General features: G+C 34.0%; 1 protein-coding gene across 1 annotated transcript in view; it reads left to right on the forward strand.

Moving 5' to 3' along the window:
• TAFA2 (TAFA chemokine like family member 2) overlaps nt 1–15,796 on the forward strand; it is a 539,444-nt gene that overhangs the window by 189,550 nt on the left and 334,098 nt on the right. The window lies entirely within an intron of this gene.

A 15,796-nucleotide genomic window follows, 5' to 3' on the forward strand; every position in this document is an offset into this window, starting at 1 on the left:
CAATCCATTATAACTAATATAATTGCACAATACAATTATACTATTGGGATTAGGAAAAGTTCAAAGAAGAAAAAAATGAAAATGAAATAGCCTGAAGTTCATATTTTCTGGATATATGTTTGTGTGTGTGTGATCCATGAAGATTGTCATCATATTTCATTAGCATATAGACTTAGAAATTTTTATTTTATTTTTATTTTTTAAAATAAATATTTTTTTGAAAAATCAATGAAAAAGACATTTTATTCATCAAACTGAATGAATTAAAAATTAAGTAATTTAAATTACAATGAATCTTTATTTAAAATAAAAATTTTACTTAACATAATTAAAAAAAAAAAAAACAAGGAACAAAACATCAAATTCCTTTGAAACATTTAAATTGTACCTGAATATAAACTGACATTCTGTATATGCATACCTATGCATCCATCTCTGCTTGCATTCAAAATTACCTGATCCAGGAATTTGGCCTATTTTCATGAGCCTCTTAAAGGGTTGTTGCAGGGATTTGGAGAAGATAAATGTTTATATTACTCTTTCAAGGACACATATTTTTGTAGAATCTTAAAAAAAAACAACAACACTTATCTTGTGAATTGACTCTAGCATGATCTCATACCCTGAGGATCTTAGCCTGTGGACAAAGATTGGGCAGCCTTAGTACACCTTCACTGGAAATAGAGGCACCTGACACTTAATTTTTGGCAATAGTAGTGGTCATAATGACATGGTGCTCTCTAGAATCAGATCAAGGTCTTCAGGAATGATGTGTTAAAAAAACTGAGTATTTCTATAAGCATCTGGAAAATGGTGACAAATGTGGTGGGAAGACTGGAGAGTATGCTGTGCTAAGATTCTTTGAAAGATTTGAGGATTAACCTGGAGAAGTAAACTTATCAGAATAAGGAAAGTCAAGACAGAGCTGTATTCCAGTATCTGAAAGACTGTCATATGGAAGAGAAATAAGATTTGTTCTGCAGTTATGGGAATGCTAGACACAGACTCAATCAGAAGACCTGACCTCAAATTCAGTTTCAAACACTTATCACTGTGAACATGAGCATGTCACTCAATCTTTGTTTGCTTCAGCTTTTTAAACTGTAAAATGGGGACAATGACGGTATTCACCTTACAGGGTTGTTGTGAGGATCAAATGAAAATATTTGTAAAACACTAAGCACAGTGGCTGATACGTAATAGACACTGTATAAATGCTTATCTCTTTCCCCATTCCCATCCCTACTTTTTCCCCTTGCTTGGTCTCAGAGGGTGGATGCAAGCAAATTTTGCCTTGATATAAAGGAAAACTCAGCAATTAGGAGAGACAAAATTGGCTGTTTTAGCAGGGAGTGGATACTCCTTTTCCTGGAAGTTTTCAAGAGAAGGTTGATAGCAGTTAGTCATTGCATTTGTGGTAGGAATTCTTGGTGAGATCCTGGTTGACCTGAATAGACTCTGCACTTTATCCAACTCAGATATTCTGTTCCTCAATCTATAACTTGATCCAATTGATAGTGGTCCAGGAAATAGACTTTTTATACCTGGTTGCCTAATGAGGAGATACCCCAAAAGGTGGAGCTGGGATAAATTCCAGTAGTCTCTTTTATTACACATCAATGAGCCATTCTGATTGTAAATATTCCATTGCTGGTAGAAGAGAATGGGATTAAATAGGATTTGTGTCTGAGATGGCGTGCCAGGCAAGATAGTTTGGTTTTACCATGAAAAACCAATGCTGTGGACCTAATGAATTTATTAGTCTACTCCTCTCTCAAATAAAATGATGCCCCCCTTGTACCTGTGGCCTTGAAGCACTGGGTGCTTAGTTCCAAAATTTTTATGGACCCAGATGGAGTGCCTCTTTTGCCAAAAACATGGAAGGAAGAGAAAAAATAAGATTAAGAATGTTGGGTCTCGTTCTGTTCTCTCATGATTTAAAACCATGAAGAAAATAATATATTTTTGAAGTCTCTCTTCATTCCATCTGAACAGATTTCACACCTGGCTGTTCAATTGGCATTTGGATGGTAGCATCACTGAAGAATGAAAGATAAGGATGTAAGATATTAGCTCTCAATACTGACTCCAAATCCATTGATACAGTACATCCCATACAGGATGGGAATACAGGAACATCCCATATAGACTATTGACTTACCAGCAGATAGGAGAACTATAGATTCAGGTAAGGAATAAGGTATCATGAACAATGACTTCTCTTTTCTTCTCATTAAAACTTTTTTTTTAAATCAGAAAATCATTATTTTCTCTTCTTTTCTGAATCCAATTAGGAAAAAAAAATTCTTGTAAGAAATATTAGTCAGTAAGCAAAACAAATTTCCAAATTGACCATATCCAAAAATGTATTTCTCATTTTGCATATTTTGCCTACCATCTTTTTCTTAGGAGATAGATAGAATTCATTATTGGTCCTCTGGAATTTTGTTGCACTGATCAGAGTTCTTGGATGGTGGCAAAGAACCAGAAACTAAGGTTTTTTTTTTTTTTTTTTGTGTGTGTGTGTGTGTGTGTGTGTGTGTGTGTGTGTGTGTATGCTCGTATGTTTGTGCCTGTCACAGTGAATAAGACAAAAGAGGGCTTTGGACAGCTTTCCACTTCTGTTTATACTTTTTTCCTTCCTTTATATTTTCTATATCTCAGTTTCATACTGTATATGCAGTTCCCAATTTTCTTGGGATTTTCTCCCATAAAAATGAGCTCTCAGATGCTTCATTATTATTATTATTTTTAAAGTGAGATCTGAATTTCACTGGTTTATAGAATTCCTAGTAAGGAGATCCTTTTCCTATGAGTTTGGATTGTTACTTGCTGTGTAATTAAAGTCTTTTAGAACTGCCTGAATTGTTTAGGTTCACAGAAGGAAAATATGTTGGAGGAAGAACTTGAACTCAGGGTTTTATGATTCTTAGGCCAGCTTTCTGGGTATTTCTGCACACTAAACTGAAAATAATTGATAATAATGGGGAAGTGTCACCTCTTCAAGCAGAATTTGCATGTCAATCGGAATAAAAACCTAATGACAGAATTTTAACCATCTGCCAACAGGTATGAGGCTTTTATTTTGGGAAAAAGCAGAATTCAGATAAAAGAAAATCTCCACTGTTCTTTCGAAATACCTTGCTAACCATATATGGGATTTGTCTGCCTAATGTTTAACAACTATGTCTCTAGGGAAAAGAGAAAAATGACATATATAAGCATAGGATGTTTGCCTATATGTACACATGCACATATTTGTATCTAATGATAACCATCTGTAGGGCTGGGGGAAAGAAAAAAAAATACATGATAACTTTATTATATATTGCAAAGGAATAGCAAGTTGAACACAATAGATTTTCAGTTTCATGTGCAATCATCCTTTTTATTATACTCTGTTATGGAAATGCTTGTTTTTTTCCCATAAAGTAAAAATAAAAGAAATAAAAATTAAAAAATAAATATGTGGGGAGGTGGAACCAAGATGGCAGAGTGAAGGCAGGAACTCATCCAACCTTTTCCCCAAACAGCTCCAAATTCCTTTAAATAATGACCCTAAACAAATTTTAGAACTTTAGAACATCCAGAAAGATAGAGTAGAACATTTTCCAGCCGAGTCAAATTTATAAAAAAATAAGAGCCATACTTTAATTGATAAATGATCAAAAAGATATGTTCTATGCCCAAAGAGCTATAAATTCATGCTGTAAATTGACCTAACAATACTACAACTAAAGTATAAATACCAAAAGAGATTTTTTTCTTAAAAAAGGAAAAGGACCTATATATACAAAAGATTTATAGCAACTCTTCTTAGAGCGAAAAAATGGAAATTGAGAGGATATCTGTCAATTGGGGAAAGGCTGAATAAATTGTTATATGTGATTGTGATGGAATATTATTGCTCTATGGGAAATGATGAGCAGGATGCTATCAGGAAAAAACCTGGAAAGTCCACCATGAATCCAAACAAAGTGAAACATACTGTATACAAAGTAATAACAATGTTTTAGAATAATCAGCTGTAAATGACTTTGCTATTCTCAGCAGTACAATGATCCATGACTGCTCTGAAGGACTTATGATGAAACATCCTATCCATACCCAGAGAAGGAACTATTTGTATCTGAATACAGATTGAAGCATACTCTCTTTATCTCTCTGTTTGTCTCTGTCTCTGTCTATCTGTCTATTTCTTTTTTAATTTCCTTTTTCTGGCGTTTTTTTCATTAGTATGGGAGATCTATGTTTTCTTTCCCAGCATGACTTTTACAGAAATTTTTGCATAACTTCACATTTGGTTTCTTAATTGGGGCTGAGGATAAGGGAAAGAACCTGGAACTCAAAAGTTTTAAAAACAAATTATTAAAAATCACTTTTAAAATGTAATTAGGGAAAATATTATTATTATTATTATTATTACAATACTTTATGACAGAACCCTAGGGTTTTTTCAACATTATCCTTACGCTCACTTCTGTTCGATTTCCCCTCCCTCCCTCCACCCTCTCCCCAAGATGGCAAGCAGTCCTATACATGTTAAATAAATTACAATAGATCTTGGATACAATATATGTGTGCAGAACTGAACAGTTTTCTTGTTGCTCAGGGAGAATTGGATTTAGAAGGTATAAGTAACCTGGGAAGAAGAACAAAAATGCAAGCAGTTTACATTCATTTCCTAGTGTTCTTTCTCTGGGTGTAGCTGCTTCTGTCCATCCTTGATCAATTGAAACTAAGTTAGATCTTGTCTTTGTTGAAGAAATCCACTTCCTTCAGAATACATCCTCATACAGTATCGTTGTTGAGGTATATAATGATTTCCTGGTTCTGCTCATTTCGCTCAGCATCAGTTCATGTAAGTCTCGCTAGTCCTCTCTGTATTTGTCCTGCTGGTCATTTCTTACAGAACAATAATATTCCATAACATTCATATACCACAATTTACTCAACCATTCTCCAATTGATGGGCATCCATTCATTTTCCAGCTTCTGGCCACTACAAACAGAGCTGCCACAAACATTTTGGCACATACAGGTCCCTTTCCCTTTTTTAGTATCTCTTAGGGGTATAAGCCCAGTAGAACCTGCTGGATAAGGGTATGCACAGTTTGATAACTTTTTGGGCATAGTTCCAAATTGCTCTCAGAATGGCTGGATGTATTCACAATTCCACCAACAATGTATCAGTGTCCCTGTTTTCCACATCCCCTCAACATTCTGCATTATCTTTCCCTGTCATTCTGGCCAATCTGACAGATTGATGTGGTATCTCAGAGTTGTCTTAATTTGCATTTCTCTGATCAATATTGATTTGGAACACTCTTTCCATATGAGTAGTAATAGTTTTAATTTCATCATCGAAAATTGTCTGTTCATATCCTTTGACCATTTATCAATTGGAGAATGGCTTGATTTCTTATAAATTAGATTCAATTCTCTATATTTTGGAAATGAGTCCTTTATCAGAACCTTTGACTGTAAAAATGTTTTCCCAGTTTATTGTTTCCTTCTAATCTTGCTGCATTAGTTTTGTTTGTACAAAAACTTTTCAATTTGATATAATCAAAAATTTTCAATTTTGTAGTCAATAGTGATCTCTAGTTCTTCTTTGGTCATAAATTCCTTCCTCTTCCACAGGTCTGAGGGTAAACTATCCTATGCTCTTCAATTTATTTATGATCTCATTCTTTATGCCTAGATCATGAACCCATTTTGACCTTATCTTGGTGTAGGTTGTTAATGTGGGTCAATGCCTTAGTTTCTGCCATACTAATTTCCAATTTTCCCAGCAATTTTGTCAAATAATGCATTCTTATCCCAAAAACTGGGTTCTTTGGGTTTGTCAAACACTAGATAATTAAAGTTATTGGCTTTTTTGTCCTTTGAACCTAACCTATTCCATTGAGCAACTAGTCTATTTCTTAGCCAATACCAGATAGTTTTAGTAACCGCTACCTTATAATATAATTTTAGATCTGGTACAGCTAGCCACCTTCATTTGATTTTTCATTAATTCCTTGAAATTCTTGACCTTTTGTTTTCCATATGAACTTTGTTGTTATTTTTCTAGGTCATCAAAATAGTTTTGGGAAGTCTGATTGGTATAGCTAAATAAATAGATTAGTTTGGTGAGTATTGTCATCTTTATTATATTTGTTTGCCAACCCAAGACATTTAATATTTTTCAAAGTTAGATCAACTTAATTTGTGGAAAGTATCTGTAATTTTGTATAAAGTTTCTGATTTTCCCTTGGAGATAGATTCCTAAATATTTTATACTATCAGTAGTTACTTTAATGGATTTCTCTTTTAACTCTGACTGTTGGATTTTTGTTAGTGATATATAAGAATTTGATGACTTATGTGGGTTTATTTTTAACCTGCAACTTTCTAAAATTATGGATTATTTCTTAACTTTTTAGTAGAGTCTCTGGGTTCTTTATGTTACCATCATATCATCAGCAAAGAGTGATAATTTGGTTTCCTCTTCATTCTTATTCCTTTAATATCTTTCTCAGTTCTTATTGCCAACTAGCATTTCCTAATACAATATTAAATAATGGTTGATAGTGGGCAACCTTGTTTCACTCCTGATCTTATTGGGAATGGTTGCAGTTTGTCCCCATTACATATGATGCTTACTGCTGGTTTTAGATAGATGCTACTGATTATTTTAAAGAAAAGTCCATTTATTCCTATACTCTCAAGTGTTTTTAATAGGAATGGATGTTGGATTTTATCAAATGTTTTTTCTGCATCTATTGAGATGATCATATAATTTTTGTTTGTATGGTTATTAATATGGCCAAATATGCTGATAGTTTTCCTAATATCGAACCAGCCCTGCATTCCTGGTATAAATCCTACTTGATCATGGTGAATTATCCTGGGATGATTTTCTGTATCTTTTGCTAATATTTTATTTAAGATTTTGCATCAATATTCATTAGGGAGATTGGTCTATAGTTTTCTTTCTCTGTTTCAACTACCTGGTTTAGGTTTTCAAGTACCATGTCTGTGTCATAAAAGGAATTTTGGACTCTTCATTCCTACTTTCAAATAGTTTATAAAGCATTGGGACTAATTGTTCTTTGAATGTTTGGTAAATTCACATGTAAATCCATCTGGTCCTGGGGTTTTAAGGAGTTGATTAATAGCTTGTTCTATTTTCTTTTTCTGAAATGGGACTATTAACCAATTTACTTCCTCCTCTGATAATCTGGAAGTATATTTTTTGAGGTAGTCATCCATTTCATTTAGGTTATCAAATTTTGGCGAGTTGGGCAAAAACCCTATTATTTCTTTAATTTTTCTCTTCATTGGTGGAAAGTTCTCCCTTTTCATTTTTAAACTACTAATTTGATTTTCCTCTTTTCTAATCAGATTTCAAAAGTTTATCAATTTTATTGTTTTTCATAAACCAACTCTTAGTTTATTTATTAGTTCAATAGTTTTTTAGTTTCAATTTATTAATTTCACCTTTAATTTTAAATTTCAAGTTTAATAATTGATTGGGGTTTTTATTGTTTTTCTAGCTTTATAAGTTGAACTCAATTCATTGACCTACTCTTTTTTCTATTTTGTTCAAGTGCTTTCTAGGATATAAAGTTTCCCTTATTACGCTTTGGCTGCATCCACAAATTTTGGTATGATGTCTCACCATTTTTCATTATCTTGGTGAAGTTATTAATTGTGTCTATAATTTGTTTTCACCCAATCATTCTTTAAGATGAGATTATTTAGTTTCCAATTACTTTTTGATTTATTTTACCTAACTTTTTGTTGAATAGTTTTATTGCATTTTGATCTGAAAAGAAAGCATTTATTATTTCTCCTTCCTGCATTTAATTTTATGGTCTTTATGTTCAATATTAATTAATTTTTGTGTAGGTTCCATTAGCTGCTGAGAAGAAAGTTATCCTTTCTATCACCATTTCAGTTTTCCAGAGATCTATCATACCTAGTCTTTCTAATATTCTATTTACCTTTTTTCTTTCTTATTTGTTTTGTGATTTGATTTTCTAAATCTGGGTGTGATTGGTTCTCCCCTATTATAGTTTTGCTGTCTATTTCTTCTCAAACTCTCTTAACTTCTCCTTTAGGAAGTTGATGCTTTCCACTTGGTGCATATATGTTTAATACTGATATTCTTCATTTCTATTCCTTTTGAAGATATATTCCTTCCTTATCTCTTTTAATTAGATCAATTTTTTGCTTTTACTTGATCTGAGATAAGGGATGCTACCCCTTTTTACTTCCCAAAACATAATAGATTCTGCTCCAGCCTTTTATCTTTACTCTTTATGATCTCCCCTGTTTTAAATGTGTTTCGAAACAAATATTGAAGGGTTCTGACTTTTGATCCAGTCCTCTCCACCTCCTCTTTTGGAGTTCATCCCATTCCTTTCGTTAAGATTACTAATTCTGTTTTCTTATTATCCCCAGATTATGCTTTTCTTTTTTCTTCCCCTCCTTCCCACTTCCTTATATTAAACTTATTGGTCCCACTTTGCCCCAGCTCCCCTCTTTATATTCCTCCCTCCTCCCCTTTGAATCCCTTCCCTTTCTTGCACCCTTCCTTATTACTCTTTTTCCTTTTCACTTTTCCTCCCCACTTTTAATGAAGTGAGAAGGATTCTCTTAAAAAACAAATGTGTCGTTATTTCATCTTTGAGCCAACTCTGATGAGGTAAATTTTAATGTTCCTCCCCCCTCTCTAAGTTCCTCAGATATGATAGGTTTCCTTTGCCTCATCAACTCTGAAGTTTCCCTCTTTTTATCTCCTTTCCTTTTTTGACACTATCCCTTTCCATTTTCTACTTCCCTTTTTATGCTATATCAGTAAAATAAATTATACATGTGATTTTATTATATCCACAACAAAATACAGTTCTCAAAGTTCCTTTTTACCTTTTTCTACTTGTCTTGAGTCCTGTTGTTGGAGATGACATTTTTTGTTTAAGTCTGGTTTTTTCTTTAAAAACAGATGGAATTGCTCTGTTTCATTAAATGTCCATCTTCTTCCATGGGAAAAAAAAATGCTCAGCTTAGCTGGGTAGTTTATTCTTGGAACTTATTCCAAGTTCTTTTGCCTTTCTGAATATCAAATTCCAGGCCCTTCGATCCTTTAATGTTGAGGCAGCCAGATCTTGTGTGACCCTTATTGTGGCACCTTGGTATTTGAACTGTTTTTTCCTGGATGCTTGTAGAATTTTTTCTTTAATCTGAAAGTTCTGAAGTTTGGCCAAATATTCCTCGGAGCTTTTTTTAGGGTCTTTTTCAGAAGGTGTTCAATGGATTCTTTCCACGCCTATTTTTCTTCCGGTTCTATTCTTCTGGGATTCTTTTAATAATTTTGTAAAATAGTATCTGGTTCTTTTGTCATCATATTTTTGGGATCGGTGACTTGGTTTTCTCCTTGATCTATTTTCCAGGTTCATTGTTTTTTCAAGTAAATTTTACATTTTTTCCCAACTTTCATTTTTTGGTTTTTGTTTGACTGATTCTTCCTGTCTCAATGGTCAGTCATTTCTATTTTTCAGTTCTTGATTTTAGGTGTTTTTCTTCATTAGCTTTTTACTTCTTTTTGTATATGTCTGATTGAGTTTTAAATGGTCATTTGTCTATGGGAATTTTTTTTCCATTTCACTAATTTTTTTTTTTTAGTGAGTTATTTCCTTTCTCCAATGCACAAATTCTGTTTCCCTGCACTTCTTGGGAGTTTTTTACCTTTTCCAGTTCATATTTCAGGGAGTTGTTTTCTTTTACCACTTTGTCAAATTTTTTTTTTAGTGAGTTATGTGTCTTTTCTGTACTCTCTTGCATAGCTTCTCTTTTCCTTTCCCATTTTTTTCTGTTCTCTTTTAAGGTTTTTAATAGTCTCCTTTAGGAGAGCCTTTTGTATTGGGGACCAACAAGTCTGAGACTGTCTGCTATTAGTCCTTCAGGGTTGGCTGTTCTCTTCTGGTAGAAACTTCAATTGTCCTTTTGATTTTCTTACTCATTTTGTTAAACCTTTAGGGTCTGCCTTCAAGGCCAGGGAGGTTGCTTCCCTCTGAGGGCAGTGGTGATGGATGGAGTGTCCTGTAGCCCACTGCAAAAAAGCATGAGGTACTGGAGTGTCTGGGAAACAGTTCCCCACCTGAAGTAACTCAGGTCAGGGCAGAGCTGGGAAAGTGCCCCTGAAAAGAACCCCTGCTTGTGAGATTGACTGCCCTGGGGCCAGGGCTGAACAGTGAGAGTTTCACATCCCAAGCCAAATCCCCCTGGGGCTGTGGGTTGGTTGAGCAGTGAATGGATTTGGGGATGGAAGTGTTTCTCTGGAAAGCACAGTCCTGTTGGGGAAGTTCTTTGCCCCAGGCCGAGCACCCCACTGTGTGATTAGAGGCTGCCCGTCTGTGTCCCCTGCCATGTGGGTTTGTAACTGCCCTAAAGCTCTGAATGCAGGATGTGCCAGGGTGTTTCAGTCTCCTGAGTCACTTCCGGGTTTGAGTAGTACAGCCATGTTAGGTTCTGGGTTTTTAGAGTACCCTCTGTTCCAGGGCTTTAATTTCTCTGCCAGTTTGCTGCTTTGTAATCAAGGCAGAATAGTTAGCCCTACGAGTGGTTCTATAATTTCTTAGCCAGAGAGATCTCCCTGCCCCTGGTCTCCGGGACGCTGTCTCCCTGCCTGTGCTGGTCTGCTGGCCCCTCAGGACAAACCTTTCCTGGCGATCTTCCAGATTGACTTCAGCAGGTAAGTTGTAGGCTTCTGATCTTCATGAATTTCAGCAGTGAAGAGCTATTTCTGAGGCTGGATAAAATAGTTGGTTATGAGGGGAATGAGAGGAGCTTAGAAAGTCACGTGTGCCTTCTCCGGCATCTTGGTTCCCTAGGGAAAATATTAAATAAATAAGTTAAAAAAAGAAATGTGCACACAACACACTTTTAGGATTAATCTATATTATTGCTATTTTCTCCATCATTTTCTTAAGTGTTAGGTAATAAAAAATCATAAATAAAACACAGATTTGAAGAGTTTGCTGATTTCTGAGGTGTGACTTCTTATCCTGAAAATTTAACTTAATTTAACTAGTTCTGTGGAGCTACTTCAAGCTAGTTTCACCACATGTCTGCAAACCAGTGAGAGCATCAATAGCAATATGTATACTAACTATTAGTAAAATTAACTTTTAAATTTTTCTTTTCAAAATTTCTTTTATCTCTTTTAACCAGCATTTACAATTTTCTTTGCCCATCAGGCACCAACCATATTTTGCTCTTTTAACCCTTAGTTAATCAGAAGTATTTGATTTGTTATAATTGAATACTGGATACTCCATGGAATCTGGATGGTAACTCTTAACAGGTGGGGAACTGAGAATATGTGGGATGGAACTCTATTTGCTTCAGAGAGTTAGGTTATTAGAATTCTAGGCCAGAAAGAATGATTAATTGAAATGAGTCCTTTCTATTTATTTTGTCTACTCTTGTCTGAAATATTTAAGTAGGCATAGGACTATAACCATGCTGGACCATGGATTTGGAGTGCTCTCTTAGATAGTCCTTCCTGAAGTTTTGCCTTGTTCTATTTATCTCCTTTTAAATTACTCATAAATAATAAGACAGTCATAGTTCTTTAGACTCTATTTTTCCCTTTAGAAACTGATGCTTTCCAGATACTCTCCAAAATTCTTCTCTGTAACATTTCTGGATGTACTTGTTGGTTGGTCAGATTCTAAAGTCTTTTTAGTCACAGAAAGTTTTTGTAGGGTAACTTTCCCATCTTTCTTAGTTTTGGAATTCTAAGATGCCTGAATATGCCTGAAAAAAGAAGAAAATGACTACTATAGAATTGTCATTTTCTTCTTTTTTCCGCATCTAAATTTAGTAGCAGATCTTGTTCTTCATCCAAATGGTCAATAGCTGGCTGCAAGAGCTGTGACAAGGGTAGGGGAAATAGTGATTTTCTGAGCTTCTGAAGAATCTAGCCTGAGTTACCTCTCCATGAAAGTTTCACTAATTACTTTATCTGAAAATAATCTTTCTTTTTCAATTTCTTATAATTTTTGGCTGGATCTCTCCTTCACTCCCATTAAATTTTACTTAATGTCAAATCTGTGTACATCTTATGTTCTCCTGAGGTTGTGAGATCCTTGAGGGCAGGAATTATTATTTTTTTTAATCTGTGAATTCCAGCGTCTCTTTTAGGACCATACACATATGAGGAGCTTAATATTACTGGACTGAATAAAGATGGTTTGTGAACTTCCCAACAGAGCTAGCAAAGCATAAATATTTAGTGTAATATTTTTCACATGATGTTCTCCTTACATTTTAAAAATTAAAAGCTTAATAAAAGCACTATTAAAATCTTAATATTTTTCTCCTTTTTAATTTTTTTCAAATTAATTATTTTAAATTTTAAAAGGTTCATCTAATCTGATACTGACAGTTTTAAAAAATAATTTTTATTGAACTCTTGTTTTTACATTATTTACATTTCCCTATGTCTTCCCTATATTCCCTCCCCATTCCCCAGAGAGGTATCCCTTATAGCAAAGCATAAAAAAAGCAAAAATATGCAATACACTGAAAAAGTCTGACCATTATATTCAGTAGTCCACATTCTTACTCTTCTAACACCTTAAAAAAGGAGGAAAATTCTTCAAGAACTCATATCTTAATTCTAATCCATCAATATAATCTATATAAATAAGTTTATGAGCTTATTATAAGTATTTTAGGATCAGTTGGATATTTGTTGGTGATTTTTGAAAAGTGCAAAGGGAGAAAGTTAAAACAAAAAGGAAGACAGGCAGATTGTGATCAATTTTTCTTTTCCTGAATGATAGTGGTCCTTTAGTTTCTCAATTTACCTTTTGGGATGATAAAATCCTAGTAATCACTAAGAAAGGATTGGTTTATGAGCATTTAGAAATGAAAATAGTGATTGGTATGACATCTTAGATCCAACAAGAAAAAAAACATTCCAGACTAACTTTTTTTTTTCTTTTTTGGTTTAGTTTATTAGAGTGGTACATCTACATATGCTATATAGATTTCATAAAAAATAAAAATTCCAGTATCTTTATGGAAAAGATGACAAGATCTGACCTGAATGATAATATAGGTATGTGAGTTTGAAAATAAATGGTTAAATGATCAAATATGAAGAGTGATCATTCAGGGATTAATAATTTTTTTCATGGTTTATTCCTAGCAACTGGCATGGCAATTTGTACATGGTACATATTTAGTAAATGTTTGCTGAATTTAACTGAATTAGATGTAGGCAAAGGTATTATGCCAATCAAATCTGTGAATGACAGAAAGCTGGAAGATATAGTTAATTTGTTGATTGAATGAGAAAAACAGTTTCCAAAAAGACTCTGGCTAATTTTATAAGTGAAACACATCTGTTGTTCAATTCTGTATTCATAAAGATTACCGGGTGTAATGTGCAGTTTTTGGATGGTAAGTGCATTTCATTTAGTCAAAGCCTGCATCCTTACTTGGCTGGGAGCTTCCATCTCAATTCAGTTTGTGTCAGGCTAGCAGATCATTCAAGGAATATGCTTTGTACTAAGCTAGCAGATCCCACAAGGAATATATACTTTAAAAGTAAAGCATTTAATTAAGATTTTAAAAATTAATAAAATTAGCAAAATAATCTTAAAATATAATATATTTTAGGATTTAGGTTCTCAATTTCAAATAAATTATTGGGGAAAATTTCCTCTGATAATCTCATTTTTTGTGGAGTAGGCATGGGAAATACATTGTGTGTGATTGGACCAAAGTTTTGAAAGATCAGCTCTTACTTAGTCAAGAGAGGAGACTCAGTCTCTCTAACTTTGTCTCTGTCTGTCTTTATAAAATATTTTATATTCCTGGAAGGACTATCAATAAATGTTTAATAGTTATAATTTTAATATCATTTTAATGTTCAAATTAGATTTTAAAAATTATTTAAGTCATCTTTGGATATTGCATAGCATTGTAAAATATATCTGGAAAATATTATTACATTTTCTCATAGGTCTTTTGAGAAATATTATATTACCTTAAAAAGCTTTGTATAGTCTAAATTCAAAGCAAATACTATACCATTAAATATACTAAAATATTATAAAATGCCATATTTTTATTTCTTCAGCTGAATATCTCTTCTTCCCAACAGCACATCTATACATCTAATACAGGTAGTTTTGACTGCTATGGATAAGTTCATTCACTTTGAATAGTATACTTTCTAGGAATGTCCACATTGATAATGAGGTTGATACATGCATTGCCAGAGTTAGCTCACTGTTTGGGGGGCTCCAAAGGAAAGTGTAGGAGAAGAGAGGTATTAGACTGACTACCAAACTGAAAGTTTGCAGAGCCATTGTGCTGAACTCATTGTTGTATGCCTGTGAAACCTGGACAATGTACCTGTACCATGCCAAGAAACTGAATTGCTTCCATTTGAAGTGTCTTAGAAAGACTCTGAAGATCACCTGATAATAAGTTATTGGACACTGAGGTCTTTTCTCAAACTAAACTATTGCAGAAGGTACAACTCTATAGAGTGGGACACAGTTTTCGAATTCTAAACATACAATTGCCAAAATGGTTACTTTATGGAAAACTCAAACAGGACAAATGCTCATATGGTAGTCAGAAAAAATAATAGAAGAACATTCTTTGGGATTAATTTTTTGGCATGGGAGTCACAGACACAAGACTACCCAGTATGCTGTGTCCTCATCAGAGAAGGTGTTGTGCTCTTTGAACAAAGTAGAATTGAAGTTCAGAAGAAACAGGAGATGCACAAAGTCAGAGAATCGACTCAAAAAATTCATATAGACTATTTGTGTCTGACTTGTGGTAGAGCATTTAGAGCTTATATTGTTCTGATCAACCACAATTGGACATATTACAACTTGATTCTAACACAGTGATGTCATTTTGGTCCTCTTTGTTGAGAACAAAGGACAATAATCCCTAAACTACATTTATGGCCAGGCAATTAAATAGGAGCCATAAGTTACTCAAATTTATGCCCAGAAATTCATAAAGCCTCATTCCACTTGACTTTGGAAAGACATCCATTGAATAGTTCTATGCTATGCAGTATAGTCATGAATCTATTTCTAAGGTTGGATGCTTTCAAAAGGGACCTTTGCCCAAAATACCTTTATCCATGGGTTTTGATCAGGTCCTTTCATGAAAAAATTTTCGATTTGAAGACAATTTTGAAATTTTCTATTCATATTTTTCTGAAGGCAAAAAATGTTTCATTGTAAAAGAAGGGACATGCTATGGGGAAAAGAGTGAATCAAGTTGCAAAACAATAAAAAATAAAACTATGTGTAAGGCATTATTAAGTCTGAGCACATAAGGATAAGAACAATCAACATCAAGTTTTTCATGATTGACATTAGAGGAGGGGGAAGAGAGAAAGCCTGTAAATATTGAAATCACTGGGGAAAGTGGGGAAGGATCCTGTAATTTGGTAGGACATGGCAGTGACAATACTCTGAGAAATGCAAATGTTAGAGAAAAGAAGCTTTTGAATGATGGTAAAGGTCTGGAAGTTTCATTGTGATTTAAGGAGTATATCAACTCCTCCTCCGGTCCCATGGATTTTGGTATTGTGAACTAATAGCACTGGAATTGCCAATATTAGAAAAGATGACAAGGAAACAGAATGATTCAATAATAGGGAACTTTGAGAATTGTGGGTCAAACCCAACCCCTGCCACTTGCTATCTGTGTGACTTTGAACAATTTGACTTCATTAAGCCTCTGTTTCCTCATCTGTTAA

Source organism: Sarcophilus harrisii, chromosome 5 (assembly GCF_902635505.1).
Source record: "Sarcophilus harrisii chromosome 5, mSarHar1.11, whole genome shotgun sequence".
Lineage (NCBI taxonomy): Eukaryota > Metazoa > Chordata > Mammalia > Dasyuromorphia > Dasyuridae > Sarcophilus > Sarcophilus harrisii.